A 20,804-nucleotide genomic window follows, 5' to 3' on the forward strand; every position below is an offset into this window, starting at 1 on the left:
TCTCTCTGTTCCCTTCGTAAAACACAACATTAGTGTAAGGTAACAGTGACATTCGTGCGTCAAGAGTGACATGGCGCACCGATGATACACTACCGCGATCGCCCGATCATTTTTCATATTTTGTCGCGTTATTTCCGCGATATAATCGAAGAACGTTTAATAAAAATCGGCGCCTCGGAAGATAACTTTTCGCTCGTGTATATATTTGCTCAGGTGGACGCGTCAGATTTAATCAAGAGAGCGAGAGACATACAGAAAGAGAGAGAGAGAGAGAGAGAGAGAGAGGAGTGTGAATTTCCTACATTCATGCCAAGTGATCCCATAAATACGCATCGCTCGAAGTCGTCTCCTCCCCATCGCGGCGCGGAGCATTTCTCCGTGACTTCGTGCCGACGAGGTGGCAGCCGAGGAACGCGTGCATCGGGCCGAGCATAAGATTGAAATTCGCTGCTATCTGTCATTTCCATCACCGCCCACGTGCTAAGGGCGCCGCAGCACCGAGCAAAAAGCCGACTGTCGTCTGTCATCGCGTTGACTCCCGCGCGCCCAACGTCAGTGTTCGGCGTCGTCGGGGTGTCTGCGCGAAAAGTCCAGTATTGCCGCAAACAACGTCCAAGTGTCAGATTGCGAAATTCGAAAGGACAAGAAAGCACTCGTATGCACTTCGTTCTCGTAGGACGTACGGCAGTTTTTCGCCGAGGCGCCGAGGTGTTTTCGCTCGTGTCTCGAAAAATTTCGGAAAGTGCGCGCAAAAACTCACGAAAAGAGACTCGGCAACTTTGACAATTCCTGCACGTGTCTACTTCTTTGTTTCTCTCTTTTTTCCTCTCTGTGCCTTCCTCTCTCTACCTCTCGATATATTTTTACATAATTGTATTATAGACCATTACTTTTTTGCTGTTACACTCGGAAAAAAAGACATGGTAATAACAACTACAAAGTTTTGTATGCACAATCAATGCATATAACAAATGCATATAACTATTTCATACACTGAGAGAAAAAATATACAAGAAATAAAAAATATTACTCGCATCGTGGACATTAACATCTCTTTATATATATACGAAATATTTTTCAAATAAAAGGATATACACTTTCTTAAAATCTCAGCTTTTCATGAAAGCGATTGTTTGTTCTATATAAATAAATGAATTTAGATATAAGTAAATATATGTTATTGGTATCTACCGAATATATATTCTTTATTTTTCACATGTTTTTTCTCTCAATGTATTTACTGTGACTGAATGGCTAAAAACCGTAGTTCTCGTAATCCTATTCAGCTTTAGCTGCAATAACAACAAAATAGCTTATTATATGATATACATTAATTCTAAATGAACTGAAGAATGAGTGATTACAGTTACCACACCGCCACACGTAACTTTCGAGGAAGAAAATGGAAAAAGAACGCCTCCGCGCGTCTGGCATCGCGACAGGACGAAGAGTCGCGCGGAGCTGGCGCGACGTGCTCACGTAATGAGCTGCGGATCTGTAGCATGCTGAACGTTATAATCAGAAATCGCGCGCTCGCACGAATATTAACGACGCAGTCTACATTTTAGCGGCTGGCCCGCGCTGAAAAATGAGCGGCAATATCTCTCCGCCGGATGGAGTACACACAAGGAGCGCGCGCTCGCGGGCAAGCGGCGATTCGCGTGACGCGCGTGATCCCGTGCGAGACGAAACAGATAACATCTCCAAAAGCCGAGGCTTAGAAAATTATAACGTCCCGAAGATTAACACGTTACACGCAGGCAGGTGGGAGCGCGACACACATATCTTTTTTTCGATCTGGAAATAACCGACAAACTATACTGCACAAACCGGCTCTCGAAGTGTACAACTTGAACGAGGAAGGGGTAAGGCAAGTAAGAGGCTTAGTAGTATGAGAGGATAATAATAATATTCGGCAATGTTAACGCATGCGCCAAATATTTTCCCGATCTTGCAATGTATACCGAGAAAAAAATGCTTGGTATATTTATAACTATAATCACATAGAGAAATAAGTACTATGAATTATGCTCAGGAGAACCATTTTTACCAATTAAATTCTACTGCAATGTTAACGTTAAATTGCATATTTAATGTTAACATTAAATAGCTCAATGTCAATTAAATCTCAATTAAAATAAGCTCACGATATATATCCTTATGCACATATTCCGCAAAAAAAAGAGAAAAAATCTAGGTATGCTTATTAATAACAAAAAAACTCGCGCTGGGCAGATCCCGCAGTTATTTTAAATTACTACTGAAGGGATTGATATTAATATTAAATAAACCCCTCTATTAATCCATTCCTAATTACTTGTATTATGAATTACTCGATTCATCCTTACACTGAGAAAAAATGTTTGGTATTTGTAGCTGTAAAATCACAGAGAAATGATTACTATAAATTATGGTGAGAAAGCTTTTCTTATTAAATTTTACTACTATGTTAGTGACGGTAATCACACATGCACGTTATCACTACCATTTTGCTACAAACAATTTGGTTGGAGCCACAAACTATAGTTTTAGTTAGATAAGCCAATTCTCTCAGTGTAATCTTGAAAAATAACGATAGATACGAACTTTTGTATCTATCAAATAAATGTGGTGGATTGTGATTTACAGTGATGAGTCGCGCGTGACCGGTTCGGAGCCGGCGAGTGGAAATTTCTCGCGAGATTTTCGCCGAACAAACGCATCAGAGGAAAGACGGAACGCCGCGCACGGACGTCGCGTTAATTTCGTTGGAAGTAACGGTCAAGCGGTTTAATCATAGACGTGACCTAGTCGACGAGGCGCTTTATTTCCGGCCGATCGGACGGACGCGGGTCATTAAGATCCAGGGCGAGGCTTGCACATTGTAGATACCGAAGTTTCTAATTATGACGACCAGCCGGTTAGACACACTCGCGGCGCTGTGTCCGAATTTCCCGGTGTCGGCCCGTCATTCGGTCACTCCCCATGTGAAACTTCGCGCTTCCTCATCCCGTCAAATGTGTCTCATAAACGCGGGGCAAGTACGCTTTTCGAGAACACGCTCCGGAACGTGAGCGGTTACGTGAATTGTAACTGAGATTCGCTGGAATTCGAATCAGTGAACATTTCCTTACGCTAAATCAAGCAAGAGAGAGAGAGAGAGAGAGAGAGAGAGAGAGAGAGAGATGTAGGACGGCAAAAAGAAAGGAAGAGAGATTCATTACTTCGGGAAAAGAGAAATTTATGTCGAAGCTTACACGGAAAATTTCGTCGGGTTCAAATCTCCGAGATCCGCGCGCGAACAGCTCGGTCAATCGCGTAGCAGAATGTTTGCTGATTAAAGGTCGCAACACTTTTCTTCGATGAGTTTTGCAACGTATCCCCGTATTCAAAAAGAGAATTTGTTTCTTAGCAATTCTCGCGAGAGATACATTCTTCTATTGAATAAGCAAGTAGAAAAATCAGGGAAAAACCGGTTACTAGCCGGAATGTGGCCAGTTTTTACTGGCTAAGATTTATTAGAGACAGTAACTGTTCAGAAACTGGTCAGGAAAATACTAGCCAGTGTTTCTTGGCAGAAACTAGACAATAAAAAATGGTAAGTAAAAACATAGCTACAATCATCTCAGTAATGAATGGGTTTCCATATAAAAAGACTCTACTTGCTGAAATATGAGTTTTACGTTATTTTTATATTGTCTATTAAACAATCAGATATAATATTGCAATTGAACGATGAAAATTATTTGAAAGTAATGTTTACAGGAAAGACATTTGTTGATCAGAAACTGGTCAGAAAGTAGTCAGAAATTGGTCAGAAACTAGTTTTACTGTCCAGTTATTGACAAAATAAACAAACTGACTATTTTCTGGTCATACTGTCGTACTGATACTAGACAGTGACCAGAATTCCTGGCCAGTTATTGACCAGGCAGTCGCACTGATTAGAAATTAGTAACCAGTAACCATAATTTCTAGTCAGTTACTGACTAGGCGGTCATACTGACAAAAAACTATGCGGGGACCAGAATTCCTGATCAGTTACTAGCTAGAAACTGGTCAATTATCTAACAGAACGCATTCGCTAAAAACTCATCAAGGTAAAAGTGTCGCACCCTTAATCAGCCGGCTATACACTGCACGCAAAAAGGCGCAGAAAAAAAGAAATAAATAACTCTCCCGTAAGAATCCGATATCGGCAACAATCGGGCACAGCGAGATGATCGCGATCGCGAGTAATCCATGGCGCACTCGCTAAATGAACATACGGCCAACTGGTATCGCCGCGGGAATCTATCGGACCCAACCGCGTTACCGTTCCCCGGGTAACGAAGCGGCCTGGACGTGGCGCTTTTTGCGCTCGCAACATCCTCGCTTAGCAGAGCGTAGCCACGGCTACTTGTTGACCGTGTTCTTGGAAGGGTAACGCCGTCGCTGCCATACGACGTCGTCCAGCCAGCCAGCCAGCCAGCCAGCTAGCCGACCAACCGGCCGGCCAGTGAATTATCGTCCGGCAGTACCGGAGGTCCCCGGCTATCTCGCGCGCGAATCTGCGAAATTTATTGCCCGTAGCCGCGAATGATACGTAATTATGCCTCTTTACGCGCGTACCTGCCGCAAGACCGCGAAATCGCCGCCGAGTCCTCCATCTTACGACGTCTCCCCTCATCAACTCCCTTCGACGAGCCGACCCCTTGCACCCTCGCCCTCACTCGGTCGCGCATCTTCGCGCGCACCGACGCGAGTGATGTTTATCTTTTCATCCCCCGCGAGTCGAGCAGTACCTCACTTCCGATATACGAGGAAATTTCATCCTTTCCAGAAGATCAGATTACGGGCGATTTATTCGCGGCGGGGCGATTTATCGGCCGGCGAGGTTAGCAATTTAAGAGAGCAACACAGTCTTCGAGTTATAAGCGCTCGGAAATAAAAGGCTTTCGCGGACACGGACGGGTAACGACGCCTCGTCCGTCGACTGTTACTGAGCCGGGCTCTTAAAGGCGATCGCAGTCGCGATTTCAGCCGCCGAGTTGTTTAACGATGAGAATTAAAAACGTGTTGGCGAGGTAATAACTCTTTGTGGGCGCGGCGAAAGAGGAAGAAGAATGAAGGCAGAAGGAGAAAGAAAGAGAGATCGAGATGTTCTATAGGACTTGACCCGGCTTACAAGTCAACACCGGGATGCTCATAATTGTCGCGAGGGAAGCCCGGGAGGGACATTACGGTAATCGATACCGTTTAAAGTATATCACCTCAGAATCGCACTCCTGGGATCGCCGGGGGCGCATTCGCGCGCGCGTTCGGCGGTCCTCTTATAAATTTATGCGAGTCGGCCAACGAGCTGGCTGCATCCGGCGTAATTCTGGCGGCGATTTTAAGAACGGTTCGAGCTTGCCGAGTTTAGCCGGGATTAAATCGACGCGGGGACTCTCATTGTACGTTCCTTATCGCGCCAGGACCAGGCGCGGCGGAACCCGCCCGACTAAAGTGCAATAAAACCAATTAGGCGCGGCGCGAGAAACGGTAGCCCCCCGTTCCCCGGCCCCGCCGAGTGTGTGAAAGAAGTCCGGGAAGACATGAGCGCGGGTATAAGAAAGTCGTTTGCCACTGGCGAGGCGCCAAATCAATTTAAAAGTTCATGCTCGTATTCCGCCGCTTGACGCACCCCCGACTGAAGAAACACGCGCGCACAGAGAGTGTCCCGGGAGGAAGGCGAGAGCAACGGGATTTCGTAGACGCGCGCGATCTATTTCCAGACAGAGCCCAATGAAAAATTGATCGAGCCAAGTTTTTACATTTCTACGATCCAGAAATATGAATCCGTCGAGTCTTCTTATTCCCGACTGCCGAGTTAATCGTGTCTTCATCGGGCTCCCCGCGTAGAATATTTCTTGGGATCTATCTGGGATCTAAACGGATTCCACAAAATAATCATAGTTTTCGATTAGAAGTGACGTTTCAAACATACCCAAAGCTTTCTTCCGTTGATCTTCATTCTGCATTAGAATTGAACGGAACATGTGCTGACTTTCCAAATCATTTCGTCACTCAGTAAAATTATTCAGGGTGTTTTAGAGATATTATATTCTCTTATTTTTTTCTTTTATTGAAAAGTAGTTGATGTATCAATGGGATCCTCTGCTTGATAGTATACCGATGTTACCAGCTGAAAAATAAGCGCGACTTCCCAGAATATTTCTGTCTCGATTTCTAGACAGGGAATCCATGTTTGGGGGAAGAACGGGATTCCCAGTTTGGGACAAATTTCAAATTTGAGTATTTCAAATTTGAATATTTCGACCGGAATCTGCATCTGGGAAAATCCTTGGAAATTTCTGCGCGGGTCTTAATGCGTCCGGGAGTCCCTTATATATCCCGTAAGATACCTCAAATTTTGGGGTGCTTTCATTTCCGAGAGCGATCGTTCAATTTAAGATTCTTATTATCTAAGAGCGAACGGAAATTTAACTTGCCGCTTACTCCCATTCCAACTCTTTGCTGGAACCATGAAGTTACAGCCGGCAACACGATCGCCCGGCCAAGTCTCGCCTGGAGGAGAATCAAACTTCCGCGATATGCCCGCGCGGTTTTACATCCACCATCTAGCATCATCGGTGTGCTCGCACCACCGGTAAGAATCGCGCCTCGGCGAGTCGTTATCGGCGATCGAGCGGTGTAATGACAAGCGGAAAGAGCTAGTGCCAGAAATGATAGGCGTAGGTGGCAAGGCGGGCGGAGAGGGCACAGGCCGGAACAATTAAACTCACTTCATAATTTCTCAGTGGCGGGTGCTCGAGCTTAATGAGAAATGCGCGTTCACCGTGAGACGGATCGATCCGCGAGGAACTCGTTCGCCAGTCAGCCAGCCAGCCAACCAACCAACCAACCAACCAACCAGCCAGCTAGCCAGCCAGCCAGCGGGGCGAAAACGCTCGCTCGCGTGCGAAACGAAGGCGAAAGAGATAGATCGCCGGGCATGGATAGCCCCCGGGGTCTTCCTCGCAGGTCAGAGGAGACAAGCGGCCGCGCGTACGAGCGATCGCCAACTGTCAGAAGTTGGCGGGGAGCGGCATCGAGCGTTGCCGATCGGAAAACTTTCGTTCCGTGCCGGGCGAAACAATTTCGAGCGGCCGGCCGACATCGCGCCGCGGCTAAATAGCCGGCTTGTTTTCGCCTTTTAATGAGAAAACGCATAGCCGGCAGCTAGTTGGAAACGCGACGTCACGCTCGCGATCCAATCCATTAATTTTCGTCGAGCCGACGAGTTTCGCCGGTTCGCGGCAAGCGCGGTCCGGCATTATGCGCCGCATAACGGACAAGGATGAGGGGATAATTAGAGCGAGGCGAAGAAATAACTCGATGCGTTGCAGCAGACGTAGGAGACACGGGAGGCGCCTCTGCAGCGCGTATTCGATCGCTGTTTAACTGAAAGTGAAAGTTCCCCCGCTGGAGAATGAGAGCCTTCAATCGGCGTCGCCAATTACAAAAGTGGGATTCACGAATAACGAATACGCGAGCGCGCGCGCGTTAATTACAGCGGCGAGCAGACGCGGTAAGAAGAAGACGAACTTGTTGAACGAAGTTTCAAATTAGCATCAATCGCGACAACCATCGAACGAGATAGAGATGGATGGATGGATGGATGGATAGGTAGAGAGAAGGAGAAAGATCGTTACTCGTCCCGACATGGTCGACGGACGGACGCTAACGACGAATAATTCTCTCGATCTTCTTCCGGGCGGGACGCGGACGGGATGAAAGCTTCGTTAACTGCTGTTCCAAGCTCAATCGTACCGCCGAACTTTCCGTGGGAGGATAAGACTTGGCCAACATGCCTGACGAGTAGTTCCGCGTCATCGATCGTCACGAAAGGAGCAAAGTTTCGAGCGTCAAGTTTTAAGTAGCCGCGCGCGCCGGCTAGTAGACGACGACGGCGATCGCGCGCGGGCACCGCGGCTGCTTGGTTGCTCCGGCCGTTTCTTCGGGGAAATAGGAATCGCCGAGGAGTTGGCCGAGTGGCCATTGTTCTTGGAGGTAATTTACATGGACGTTTCTTCTTTTTTGGCTCGGCTAGCCGCGCGACGACGGTCTCTCCTCTTCGGCCAGGCGGGAATAGGGGAGGCAGGGAGGCATGCGACGAGAAAGGACGAAAAGGAATTGAGGGAAAGACCGGGGGGAAGTTGAGGAAGAAATGGAGAGAAGCGCGAGAACGAGCCGGGAGAGAGCTTGAAGGAACGAGAGAGAAAGAGGCGTTCCGAGATACGAGAAGAGAGATTGTCGAAGGGAGAGCGAAGTTAGAACAAGTCCACCGTGCCAGCCAACCAACAAACCAGTCGTGCAGCCAACCAGACGGCCTTCTCTCCGCCACCTAGTTGATTCGCTAACCATGCAGCTTGCACGAGGCTAAGTTTACCTTGCAAAACTTTCGCGTGTCGCGAGAAGCTTGTTTGCTGCGAAATTCGAATTCGACGTTCCATCATGGTACTATGGTCCTTGGCGCGGACAGGGCGCTACGTGCTATCTGTCTCTTTCGCCGTGGCAGTTATCGATAAGCAACGCGTCATGAACAATTTATGGGTTGCGCGGTGTGGCCGGAGATAAACCCCTAATGAAACTGAACTTCCCTTGCACAAATACTTCGACCTCTCTTGTGCAGCAAAAAACATATTTTTTTTTTGCGCCACGTAGAACTTTCAAGAAATTCGCGTGCAACTAATCCTACAATTAATATTAGAAACGTGGCGTAAGCAACTTTCAGTCATACTGTGAAAGACTTAGCCTTAAAAAAATAATAATAATCCAATGGAATGATTAAGATAGAGATGAGTAATTTTTACTCAATCAATACCTCATAAAAAAGCAGTGACATCCATTTCAGTGGGCGATAAAATAAATATTAGAGGGAGAGATTGAGGCTTTCAGTATGAGTAGAAGTTCTATCTTTCTAGGGTTGAATAAATCCGACCGACCTGATTTCCAGATCGACAACTACTTGTTTGCTTCCAAGTAATTTCCCATCCATCTTTCAAAGAATTATGATAAACGGAAGACCCGTCGAGAGAGAGCCGTCATCGGCGTTTCGACGCGATACACGCTGCGACTGATAACGATTAACACTGATTCGACGCGAACGCCATCGATTCCAAGGCGAATCTCAGCCGGCACGTTCTCAAGCGGGCACGATAAGGGAGAAGAGTGTGCGAGAGAGAGAGAGAGAGAGAGAGAGAGAGAACTATCACAGAGGGCCGTTTCCATTGGCGCGCGCAACATCGTGATAGCACCGGCACTCGCCATAGCACTCGCAAGTTCCGGCCAAGACCAAAGCAGAGCGCGGTGCCCACCCACGCCGGATCGGCGCATGCATCGGTGCCGTTGGAGAGCTCGCGGGCGCCCAAGAGCGCACGACGAGACGGTAGCAGCCACGCAAGCAACACGGCAATAAAGTTTATTGCGAGAATGCATTAGATCGAATACGTTACACATCCAACGCCCAGCTGCGCACGGTGCGAGAGACGGGTCGACGGGAGCGGGAAGCGGCGAGAGAGGGGAAGCAGTACTCAGGGCCCCAATAAACTCGGCTGCGTATACTCGGGAGTTAATGTAACCCGGCTTCTGTGCTGCTCTCCGAGCACACGCCAAGCCGCGTGTCCCGCAGCAATCCCACTTTCTTCATCTATCGCCTACCCCCGCCACCCTCGCGCTAGGTGGCCTCTCTTTAACGACCGCGCTCTTACGGGCCACCGCGCGCGCGGTTTATGAGAACTCTACCCCCTGTCTTTCTGCACGGACGAATAATTACGAGTCGATCGGGACTATGAGATTCTCGAGAAGCTGTACAGCGATGTAGGTTCCGTTCTTCAATTTATACTTAAGGCATGTACTAATAGTCGCGTTGCTTGACTTCTATCCCACGTGAGATACTCAGATTTAAATTCACAATTAGATCTGAGTCTTGCAGTCGAATTATATGATATGTTTGACATTATAACTACGATAATCGCGATTTAACTAAAAAATTCACATCTAACTCTGGATTCAATTCTAAATATCACACTTGGAATAAGTGAAGGCTCATATTAATAGTCATTGCTTGAAACTCACGTCCCATATGAGATACTCAGATCTGAATTTACAGTTAAATTGAGTTCTTTAATTGAATCATATGATATATACGATATGTTACAGTTGTGATCGTAATTCAGCTGAAAAATTCATATCTTCAAGTTCACAAGTTTGAGTACCTCACCGAAGGCGAATTTCAAGTAATGACTATTAATATAAAACTCAGACTTGAATTTGCAGTCAAATCTGATAGCTTCTCAGTTGAGTGATACGATACATGTGACAATTATATTTGCAATTCAATTGAAGAACACTCACATCTAACTTTAAGTTCAAATCTGAATGCTGCACTTAATAAAAGTAGTTTTAAGTAAATTAAGATTACCAGCACGAGCCTAAGATCAATATTATAACTATTACTTGAGCTTTTTCTCACGTAAAATACTCAGATTTGAGTTTAGTGTCAAACGCGAGCTTCTCAATTGAATTGCGATTACAAGCATAATATCACATTACAGCATAATATCATATATGATTCAAATAAAACTCAAATGTATTTTTCGATTCAAATTTGAGTATCTTGCATGAGACAAGTTTCAAGTGACGATTATTGATACGGACCTAAGAATTCGGACTAGTTCTCAGTGTTAAAAAGCGGAGGGCAATCGCAGAAAGTCACGAGTATTTCAGAATCGCGTTTGCGCGCAGCAATGTGCAGTCATCTGAAAAATGCACAGCGATCCCCGGAAGAAAAGAACGGATAAAAAAAGGAGAAAAGGTAACCGCGGTGACGATAAACATTACGACGCTCCTTCGCATTCCGCGACGTGCGACGCGGCTCACGTCCCGGGAATCTCGTGGAGCGTCCACGCGGGTCCCCCTGACAAATCGCAACGGGTCGTGAGTCGAAGTCGCGGCCGGATAAGAACGCGGCGTCTATCTCCAAATATAGCGATAACCTCGGCGCAGGGGAGGGGGTACAAGCTCCCCCGACGGCGGATCGTTGGGTGCGACGGCGGATATATCGAGCGGGATTCCCGCGACACACGAGAATTCGAAAGACGGAATTCGCGAGGCGGCAGAGGGAGAGAGGGAGGAGGAAAAGAGAGAGAGAGAGAGAGAGAGAGAGAGAATTCGCACGGAAGGCGGCGGCAGCGGAAAAAGGAACGGGAATACGCGCGAGAAGGCACGGGGAAGCGAGGCGCGCTCGGCGGCGCGGTGTCGGGGTAGATGTAGTTAGGTACTATGTCGAGGCATAATAGAATAGATAGCGGATAGGCGGAAGGCCGGGGCCCGCTGGTGCTTCGGGAATACTTTACCGAGCGTATAAACGCTATTTATGGCTGCATAAACCAGCGATAGGGGATATATAATACAGTCACACACCTACGTTCCAACCGACCCAACCCCTCGCCTCCCTCTGCCACCCTCCCGCTCGCTCCGTCTCTCTTTCTCTGCTCTCCGACGCTGTTTTCCGCACTGCGCGCGGCGTATCTACGTGCATCTACGAGGAACGATCGACAACACCGTCCCCCTCCGCCCGCCCCCTCTTCCTCGGCGCCCAACATCCCCATCGGCCTGCATTGATTTGCATGAGATTTCGACCTGAGTTCCTTCTTATAAATCTACCTCCTCCGCCCTAGTCGAGACCGCGCCGAAAGGAAAGGTATTGACTCTCCTTTCGGTCTTTCTCTCTTCCTCCTTCTGCTTCCCCCCCCCTCTCTCTCTCTCTCTCTCTTTCGTTCTCGCTCACGACCGCGTAGACGATGCATGCAGAAAATTCGCGTGCCGAGAGGAAATTCGCGGCGAGTCCTTCGGATAGAGACGGAAGGGGCTGGTGGCTCTGAATCGAGAAACGATCGAGCGATTTTTCGCGCCGCAGAAGAAAGCAATTAGTTAGGGAATATAAACGACTCCGGATATTTTATCCCCCGCGGATAAAAATAAAAAAAAAGAAAGGAAAAAACGGCGCGGAGAACTCGCGATATCGGAAGCCGTGCACTGCATAGAGCCGATAGAACTTGAAATTTGCGAGACGTGGAATCCGCGGGACTGAATTTGCGAAACGTAAAGTCTCGCCGGATCTAGAGCTCGTAAGACGTAAAACTCGTGAGATATGGGAAATCAACGGGATCTAAAATGTAGAAGATATGAAATTTACAAACTATGAAATTTATAAAACGCGAGACACGCGCAAGAAACGTGAGCACGTAATGTATTGAACACACGAGAAATAAGTAACGTAATTTTATGTTTGTTACACAAGATATAACTGCTTTTTCACTTCGATCCGACAATATCAATTTCGTCACTGTTACAATAGACGAGCCGAAGAAAGGTATCTAAAAATTCGATCGCGAGTTGAAATAATTGCGTGTTGCTCGTGTGAGCATGTTTGTCATGCTTTAATAGATCACGACACTCGATTCCTCCAAATGGACAATGAAAGAGCAGCATAAACAAATGCGGGAACGCGTGCCGGAGAGATTGCTTTTCATTTCGCGTCTCTACGTCGATTAATTCACGAGTTATAGCCGTTTAAAGTCGCAACATCGACATTAGCTGTCGGTTCGGTTCTCGTGGACTTTGCAACTTTGCAAGTTTGCTCTCTCCCTCTCTTCTAAAGTGAAGTGAACGACCGCGTGGCAGGCAGCAAACACATGGCCGCAACGACTATGCGGCCACGCCGACCATGTTATCTGAGCTGTGCCCGCTGCTTACCATCATGAATAACGTAGAAAATAAAAATGAGGTAGAAAATAAAAACGTAGAGAAAGAATTATTACATAGAAATAAGACGCGCGCGCGCACACAAAAGACTAGTTTCACAAATTTGAAAGAGCCCCGAGGATCTTATGAAGTCTACGCACAGCGTGCAACGACCGCGTGACGGCAGCGACCACGTGGCCGGCGCGGCCATGCTAGGCCACGTAGGCCATGCTAGGCTAGGTGGGGATAGCGAGTCGCATACGCTACGTCCCGTTACATGCGAGATATCGCTTCCCAAAATAGCATTGCGAAATGCGGCTGTGTTTACACCCATGCGTCGCGTCGCGACCTACCCCACGATGTGCAAAAAAGGTAGCGCCGACCGATCGAGCGCGCGGATCGATTCAAATGCCAATAACTCCACTTGTAGGCGTCGCAGCGGCTCGAGACAAAAACCGTTGGAAAGGGGAAATTACCGCGCTTCTGACAAAGGTGAAATCGGTAAATTAAGAAACAATTGGCGTATTTATACAAATGTAAAAGACCGGTTTTTGTGTTTGCGTTACAGTAGGCATTAAAAACCAACAGGAAATCTTGCTTCGAATTTACAATGTGAAATGTTAGTTTTTGTTTTTGTGTAAAGTATACAGAGAAAACATTGTAGTAAAAATTACGTTAAAATTGTTTCTTTTAAAAATATTTCTCTTTTTTTACCTATACTGAAATTTTAATATAAGTTGTTATAAAAATAGTAAAAATCTCTGACGAGGGAGAAAAAAGAGAGATATCTACTTAATACATGATATAAAAAACATTCAAGTGATTACAATAATTTTGTAGTAAGGAACCAAACGTGTATAACATTTTTAAACAAATATATCTGTATGGCATGAGATGACAAAAATCTTGTAATAATTTCTACTGCAACATTTTCTCCGTGTGCAATTTAAAAGAAAAAACGGAGTCCACAATTCGCCCAAGACAAAGCTCACGTAAGCCCTTGGAGTCCGTGTAATCGAATATCTACGAAACACAAGTTCGTAACACGAGTCCGAAGTTCACGCGCTACGTCAGATTCGTGAATTCGCGAGAGATTGAATTCGCGTGCAGTTCCCTCCTCGCCTTCGGTTCTTTAGTCATTCGCACGTCACGCACACAGCGATCTCTATCGCCGACAGCTCCATACAACAGACTCAATTGCTCTAACGCCCGCTGGAACGACCGAGTTAACGGCGAGCCGTCATCGGTACGACGGCTCGGCTCGCGATAACAACGGCCCGCGACGAAAGTTTCTTAATTTCGCACTTGACGCGTCCATAAACTTCCGGCTTCGATTATTTTGCGCGCAAAATTATTCAAAACCGCGTGCCGATTCAGCGCCATTATAATACCTAATTAGCCAGCCGCGAGGGGGACCCGCGAGGCCGCGCTGATCGATGATTCGGCGCGAGCGGGTTGTTCTCGGGCCTGGCAAACTCACCCGCCGCACCCGCCGGCTTCTCGCTCGCTTTGGCGAATTAATTATTTCGCGTCACGCCTCGCTACGATGTTTATAAAGCGTTAGTCATCTTGCGCGAGGCAACCCTCCGCTCTTAAATATGCGATTACGCGATCCATGGAGTCGCTTGTCTTCCCACCGCGACTCTATCGCGCCTCATCGTTTGATTCATCTTGAAAGATCCGATTAATATTAACCGGATACTCTCTTAAACGAGACTGACGGAATGCCGAAGATACCGGGAAAACTTACGTGCACGTCTCCCGATTGCGTCTCTCGCAATCTCGCTAGCCTCGCTTACCTGCAACACAGAGAACGCAAAGCGTTGTAAGACGTAAGTCGTTAGCCGAGAGCTGGGGGCTCATGGAGGAATTTGCGTGTTCCGCTGATCGCGCAGAATTGGCGATCAACGAGCGTTGTAAAACAAGAAATTGCTCCATGAGATATCGGGGAGATTCTTCAAAATAGCAAGAGCGATCTTTTTTTAGACAGTAATTGGAATTCTGGTTACTGATTAGTTTCTAATTAGCTTAGACGACGCTGACTTCGCCAGTAACTAGACAGTTAGTGATAAAACTAACCAGTTTTTAACAAATTTTTCACCAGTTCCCAATCAACTTGTACAAAATTCTGTAAAGTAGTTTCCATCGTTCGATTCTATATTGTGAAATATTATATCTCATTATTGAATATAAAAATAAACTCATACTTCAGAAGGTAGAATTTTTCTACGTGCACAAATTTATTCATTATTAATATGGAGAGTTATAACTTTATTTTTAATTATTTCTTTCCTAATTTCTGGTCAGTAACTGAAGAAACATTGGCCAGTACTCTCAGAGCTTTTACTCGACAAAAAATTGTCATTCTTGCTGTCCGTTTTCTGGTGAACAACTGATCAGTATTTTCTTGTCCAGTTTCTGAACAGTCTCTGCCTAATAAATCCTAGCCGGCAAAAACCGGCCAGTTCCTGGCCGGTGACCAGTTTTTCCTGGGAATGTTTCTACTTGGGCTTTCGTCGCTTGTTATCGCGTCGCGCAATATCCCGGCGTTATACCTATGAATTTCTACGGCATTTTGCGCTAAACAAATGAATCTATTTTCTCCGAGGGAGATTCTCTCGGCAACTCCGCGGTATGACAAAGTCGCGGCCATTGTTCGTTCGCGGTGGCGGCGGTGGGAGATAAAGGGACGGCGGGGTATATAGTCGGCGGAATACCTTTTAATTACGTCGCCGCCGTCGTCGCAGCGCGAGATCTCGCGAAAATATGCGGCGGTGGACGTTTTAATCTCGCGGTCACTTAAAAACTCCTCGCATAGATCCCGGCCGCGCTATCTCGACGGCCGGATCGGCGCGCTCGCGCGTCCGGGAAGCGGAATAAAACCGCCCAGCGAAATTTAATAAGTTCCTTCGACGAGGGTCGTAAGTTCCCCTCCTTCGCGAGCAGGCCGGCGGAAACGAGTCCTTCGAGAGCCGAGGGGTCGCTAAATTTAAGGGCGACCCTTTATGTCCGCGTTAGACTGCAATTCACCGCGTCGGATTGCAGTTCGCCGTGGCGAACTGATAAATCACGGGTAATCGGTATTTCTCGCGAACGTCGCGTTGCTATTTCAGCGTTCCTGGGATCGAGGCAGTAAGATCCGGGTCTTTACCGACGATGAAAAGCGATGATAAGAATATTGAAATATACGGGATGTCTCACGCAAGAATCTAATTCGTTGATCTTCGATTTATATCTTGAAATTCTATGCAGTTGTTTGTGCAGCATGGACTTGTTTTCCTTGTTTCATGTGTTCCATCTGCACAAGATTGTGTCTTGTGTCAGATATCCTGTATGTCAGGAGATTGCTCGAGTCCGTTGAATCAATCCGGAGGAAGAGTTGGTAACCCTAAGTGCTCTCGTAAAGGGAGTCAGTAAAAATGTTTCTGATTAAATCAAGAGTATTTCACCGATAATCGATAAATATTCACCGATTTTCAATGGAAACACTCTCACTTTACTATGTGTGTACCATTTTGTATCTTGTATTTTTATTAAATTGAGAGAAAGATACTCGAAAATTTATTTGCGGGATATAAAGTTTGTTTCCGTAAAAAAACTTTTTATACACTCCACAAATGAATTTTCAAATATTTTTTTCTCAGTGCAGAGTAAGTGAGAATTTACTATAAAATCCATGACAAACAAATTCGTCACACGCTGTGCCACGTCCAGTTTTCTGCATTTGTGGCGATGGAATGGTGACCTCCATGCGCCTTGCGTGCGATGACGCTGTGTGTTTGCAAACTCCATCCATAATAGCAGCTACTATCAGCTGACCCTTTTAGCGAGATTTTACTGGTTATAGTTTGCTATACTTATAACTGAACTACCAATTATAAGTTTCAATGAAGAATCGACTGATTATACTTTAGGCAGTGGATAAAGTTTCTTTATTCTTAGCACTTTAAGCAAAAGATATGACAATGCCAGCCAAAAAAATCATATACCAACTAAATACTTTAGTTCCAAAAATACAAAAATAATCTTTTTCAACGCACTACCTCACCGTCTGTAATCGCCCGCGTGAGATAAAAATCTGTCGCTCGCCCGCGAAGAAATTCTCTCGCAGTTGAACAATAATTGAGATAGTTTTCGGAAGTTTTTCCCGTTTTTAATAACGCGAAGATCAAAAGCGACGGCGGGAGAACGAGTAGAGGCGAAGTATACTTCTTTCTTTTCTTCCTTTTTCATTTCTTTTTGCACCATCTTCTTGCCTTTGCGCGACATAAAGCGAATAGTTTCGCAGATTTATTCTGCCTCCCGCGGCACGAAATTTTCTCGAAAAGTTCCGCGGTGGCGCGCCTCCCGAATCCTTCGAAACTTGGAAAATTCGACGATTATTTCGGCCGTGTCGCGAGCGCGCGCGCGCGCGGAGCAACCTCTTCACCAAGGCAAGGGAGGAGAGAAGAAGACTTCGGCGGAGAAAGCGCCAAAATAATACGTAAAAAGGAATATCGAGTCGCCGTGCTGGCCAGCGGTAATGGCTGCGCATCGCGTTTAATCACTTCCCCGGACTTTAAATTCCTCCCTAAGCTGCCGACGATCGTTCCATTACGGGGATCCGCTTTTAAAACAATTGCCGACGCAATGAACGTCGGGGAAAGGAACGAGAAGTAACTTTGGATTTCGGTATCGTCGCGCGAAATAATCGCACGGTGTAAATTCCGGAGCGGGACAAAACGCGGTTGGCCATTTCGCGAGAGCGGAACCTAATCCTGCGGAGATACGTGACCAGAATTGCTCTTTGACCTTCTCGGAGTGCTCTGCCGCGGCGAAGAAGCGGCGGCAGCTTAGCATTTTCTCTCCCTTCGGCCGTTTTGTCTTCTCTATTTGCACGGGGCGGGGGTGCACGAAATACCTTTCCGTCGCATTGAACCAAACGACCGATAATAACATTATTATCGCGTGTCTTTGTACTCCAAGATGGTACGAGAATTCCATGGGAATAGTATCGCCGCTCCGTCGCGGCTATCTGCACACAATTTATTCAAAACGGAAGATATATTCTCCTAATATTCGCGTCTTAACGACGTTCTCCCCAAGGCAATCGCGCGAGAAGATTCACTTGTCCGTTAAGAGTAACTTTATGGATCTGTTTTCTCTTTGAGAAGGAATGAAAATAATAAGAATAACGAAAATAAGATTTATTTCTACCTATTTTCTTTTCCTCTGCACCTCTAATTTTCTATTTAAATCTATCTAATTTTCTCTTTTCCCTCTCGACGCGAATCTCTTCGGCAAAAGTTCCGCAGGCGAAGGTTCCACGCGATTCTTACGTATCGTACAGACACTTCCGACGTGATATTTCACGCTGATAATTTTCTTTTTCTCTCTCTCTCTTTCTCTCTCATCAGTGAGCCACTCCTCGAACCACGTTCTCGCGGCCTCTAGGGCGGCCCACTTGCTCAGCTTGCGACGCGTAATGCCACGCGAAAAGACACGAAAAGCCAAAAATGTGTCTGTCCGCGTATCCCGGATACGCTCTGCTACGTGTGCAATCCATTTCCGCTTTTCAAAACTTAAAACAAAGTTCACGGAGCACAAAGGCACCGTGACGTTCCTGTCATCCAAAATAATTCGAGAGCGGAACCCGAGAGCGCTTAAATTTGGATGACGTCCAACGATGTTATCGAAACTGTGACAGCAATGTTGAGTTAAATTTATTCCACCCCGCGGGACGAGGCGGCATCGGTGACGTGGTCATCTCGGAGGGGAGGAAGTCGCTAATGAGAGTGTATATCGTAAATACCTTCATTACGGCGAAAATAATTAATCCAAACTTAGAGCCCGTTTATGTTATTTATAGCTCGCTGCAAGCGTCGCTTCCGCTCTAGCCCTTCTCGTTAACGTATCCTGCCGCCGTAAATATTGCGTATTGCCAGTCGGCTTATTCAGCAATAAACCGAGATCATAATTAATGAGACACGTAAATGATCAACTATATCCTAACAACGCGATCATTCGCGAGCTCATATAGTTTCTCTCTTCTTTCCCCTTTTCTTTATTCTCCTCTTCCTTACCTCTCTCTCTCTCTCTTTTTCTCTCTTTCTTCCTCTCTCTCTCTTTCGGTGTGCCGTCCTCCATCCGTCCGCTGATAAATGTATTTTAAATGGGCGTTCGGGTTCCATTAACGTTAAACGCGAGCTCCGCTACGCGCCAAAGTCAAGCGGACTAGAGATACTTTCAAGAAATCTTACGATAGCGGCGCAAATCCGGCATAATTCGCCGCTCGGGCGTTAATGGCGTTAGACCTGTCGGGACGGTAAGAGCCGCTCTCTGCCTTCTTCGCTTAACTTTGCTCAACAGCTATTCCCATTCATGCCAGTTCCATTAACTTACCGTCGGGGCGACGCGACGTCGACGGGTCTCAAAAATTGAGACGGCCACACGTTCGTTTCCGACGGCTCGCGGTCTCATAATACCGCGACTCGTCGAGGCAAGTGGCAAGTGGTTGGCTGCGATTCGCAAGCATTCATTTACGTTGATTGTCAAAATTGTAAATATTTTGATACATTTATTGTTTACTCCAATAATGTATCATCTTCGAAACGCAATCGCATATTCTCTTTTTCTCCTTTTTACTTTTGCATCGTTCCACTTTTTCTCGATCTGTCTTTTTAACTTTTCAAACCTGCATTACACGCAAATGTTCGCTCCAATGTTCCCGCGTTTTTTTTTTTTCAAATTTTCATTTATGCATTTTTTTCAAATTTTCATTTATGCATTTATGCAACGTCGCAAAATCCGTTATCATAGAAATCGTAAAATATCTCAGCTTTACAATAATGAAAAAAGATTCGCTTGAAAATAACATAAAAAATCTCGTCAAGACTGCTCCGATTAGACAAAATTAATTACTATTAATTAGTGAATAATAGCTAGCTCATGTCTATTTAAAACTGACGATATATCGGCTAATATTTTTTGAATATTTATTGCAGTAATATTAGACAATGTGAAATTAATGTTATAGTTCTTAGTTACATTAACTTTTTTTTATAAATGACTATTGTAGTAAACGTCAAAACACGAAAATAAATATATAAAAGAACTTAAAAAAATATATTTTTATGTAAATACAAGTGCATAAATATTTAATGTTTTCACGATTAATTATGCATAAAATATTTTTTTAAGGTTTTTTTTTATCAGTCTTCTCCAATAGTTATTTTTTCTGAAATTCAGCAATCAACTACAAATTTGTCGAAAACTTTTATCAAAAATAAATAATTCTATTAAATAAGATCAAAAAATGACCAGAAAACGAATGTTTAGCGTTGTGCGAGCAATTAAAAGGCAAATAAGAATTAAAAATAAGAATAAAAGAATTGACTAGAAATTAGTTAGAAATTGATAATAATTATGTAAAAACTAGCTAGTTTCGCTGTATGTATGTCTAGTTACTATACAAGGAAAAAAGTTACTAAAGAAAGAAAATTTACTAAAAAGTAGTAAATATTTCTTCGGTGAGACTAGCACTAGCATATTTATATAAATCTAGATTCTTTTATTTAAACAGACAATTGTTTTTATGAAGAACTGGGATTTTCCTAAGATTTAAAAAAAATTTATATTTTTTAAAATTTAAAAACATTTTATATATATTTATAGTGTAAGCAAATATATTATCAATATCCACTACCAACAAGAAATATTTGTAAATTTATAGGTATTTTTTCTCAGTGTATCAAAACAAACATCGACCAAATTGAGTTAGGAGCTAAAGTTCACGTAGTAACACGTGGAACACGAAAACTGGACACTAACGAACATTTCTGGCTGCTTACTGACTATTTTCGTGCTGATTCTCTACTCGGCATGCTATCCCAGAAATCAGCCGATGCCGATACGATCTCGACATTCCGCGAGCAACAACCTAATGTGGCGCAGAATCCGTTCGCGCCGTAACTGAAATTAATCTCGTGTCTCTCTCTCTCTCTCTCTCTCTCTCTCTCTCTCTCTCTCTCTCTCTCTCTCTCTCTCTCTCTCTCTCTCTCTCTCTCTCTCTCTCG

The 20,804-nt window shown here is 45.2% G+C and overlaps 1 protein-coding gene across 8 annotated transcripts in view; it reads right to left on the reverse strand.

The window, feature by feature from the left end:
• Positions 1 to 20,804, reverse strand: part of LOC116848714 (RNA-binding protein Musashi homolog Rbp6) — a 926,784-nt gene that overhangs the window by 569,961 nt on the left and 336,019 nt on the right. The window contains exon 3 of one of the 8 annotated variants that reach the window (XM_032825100.1): positions 14,501 to 14,549. The exons of the other annotated variants lie outside the window; for them this stretch is intronic. The gene's annotated coding sequence lies outside the window, so the exon portion shown is untranslated. The remainder of the gene's footprint in view (positions 1 to 14,500; positions 14,550 to 20,804) is intronic. 8 annotated transcript variants of the gene reach the window in all.

This window comes from Odontomachus brunneus, unplaced genomic scaffold (genome assembly GCF_010583005.1).
Source record: "Odontomachus brunneus isolate Ranch 3 - 2012 unplaced genomic scaffold, Obru_v1 Obru_scaffold_098, whole genome shotgun sequence".
Classification (NCBI taxonomy): domain Eukaryota; kingdom Metazoa; phylum Arthropoda; class Insecta; order Hymenoptera; family Formicidae; genus Odontomachus; species Odontomachus brunneus.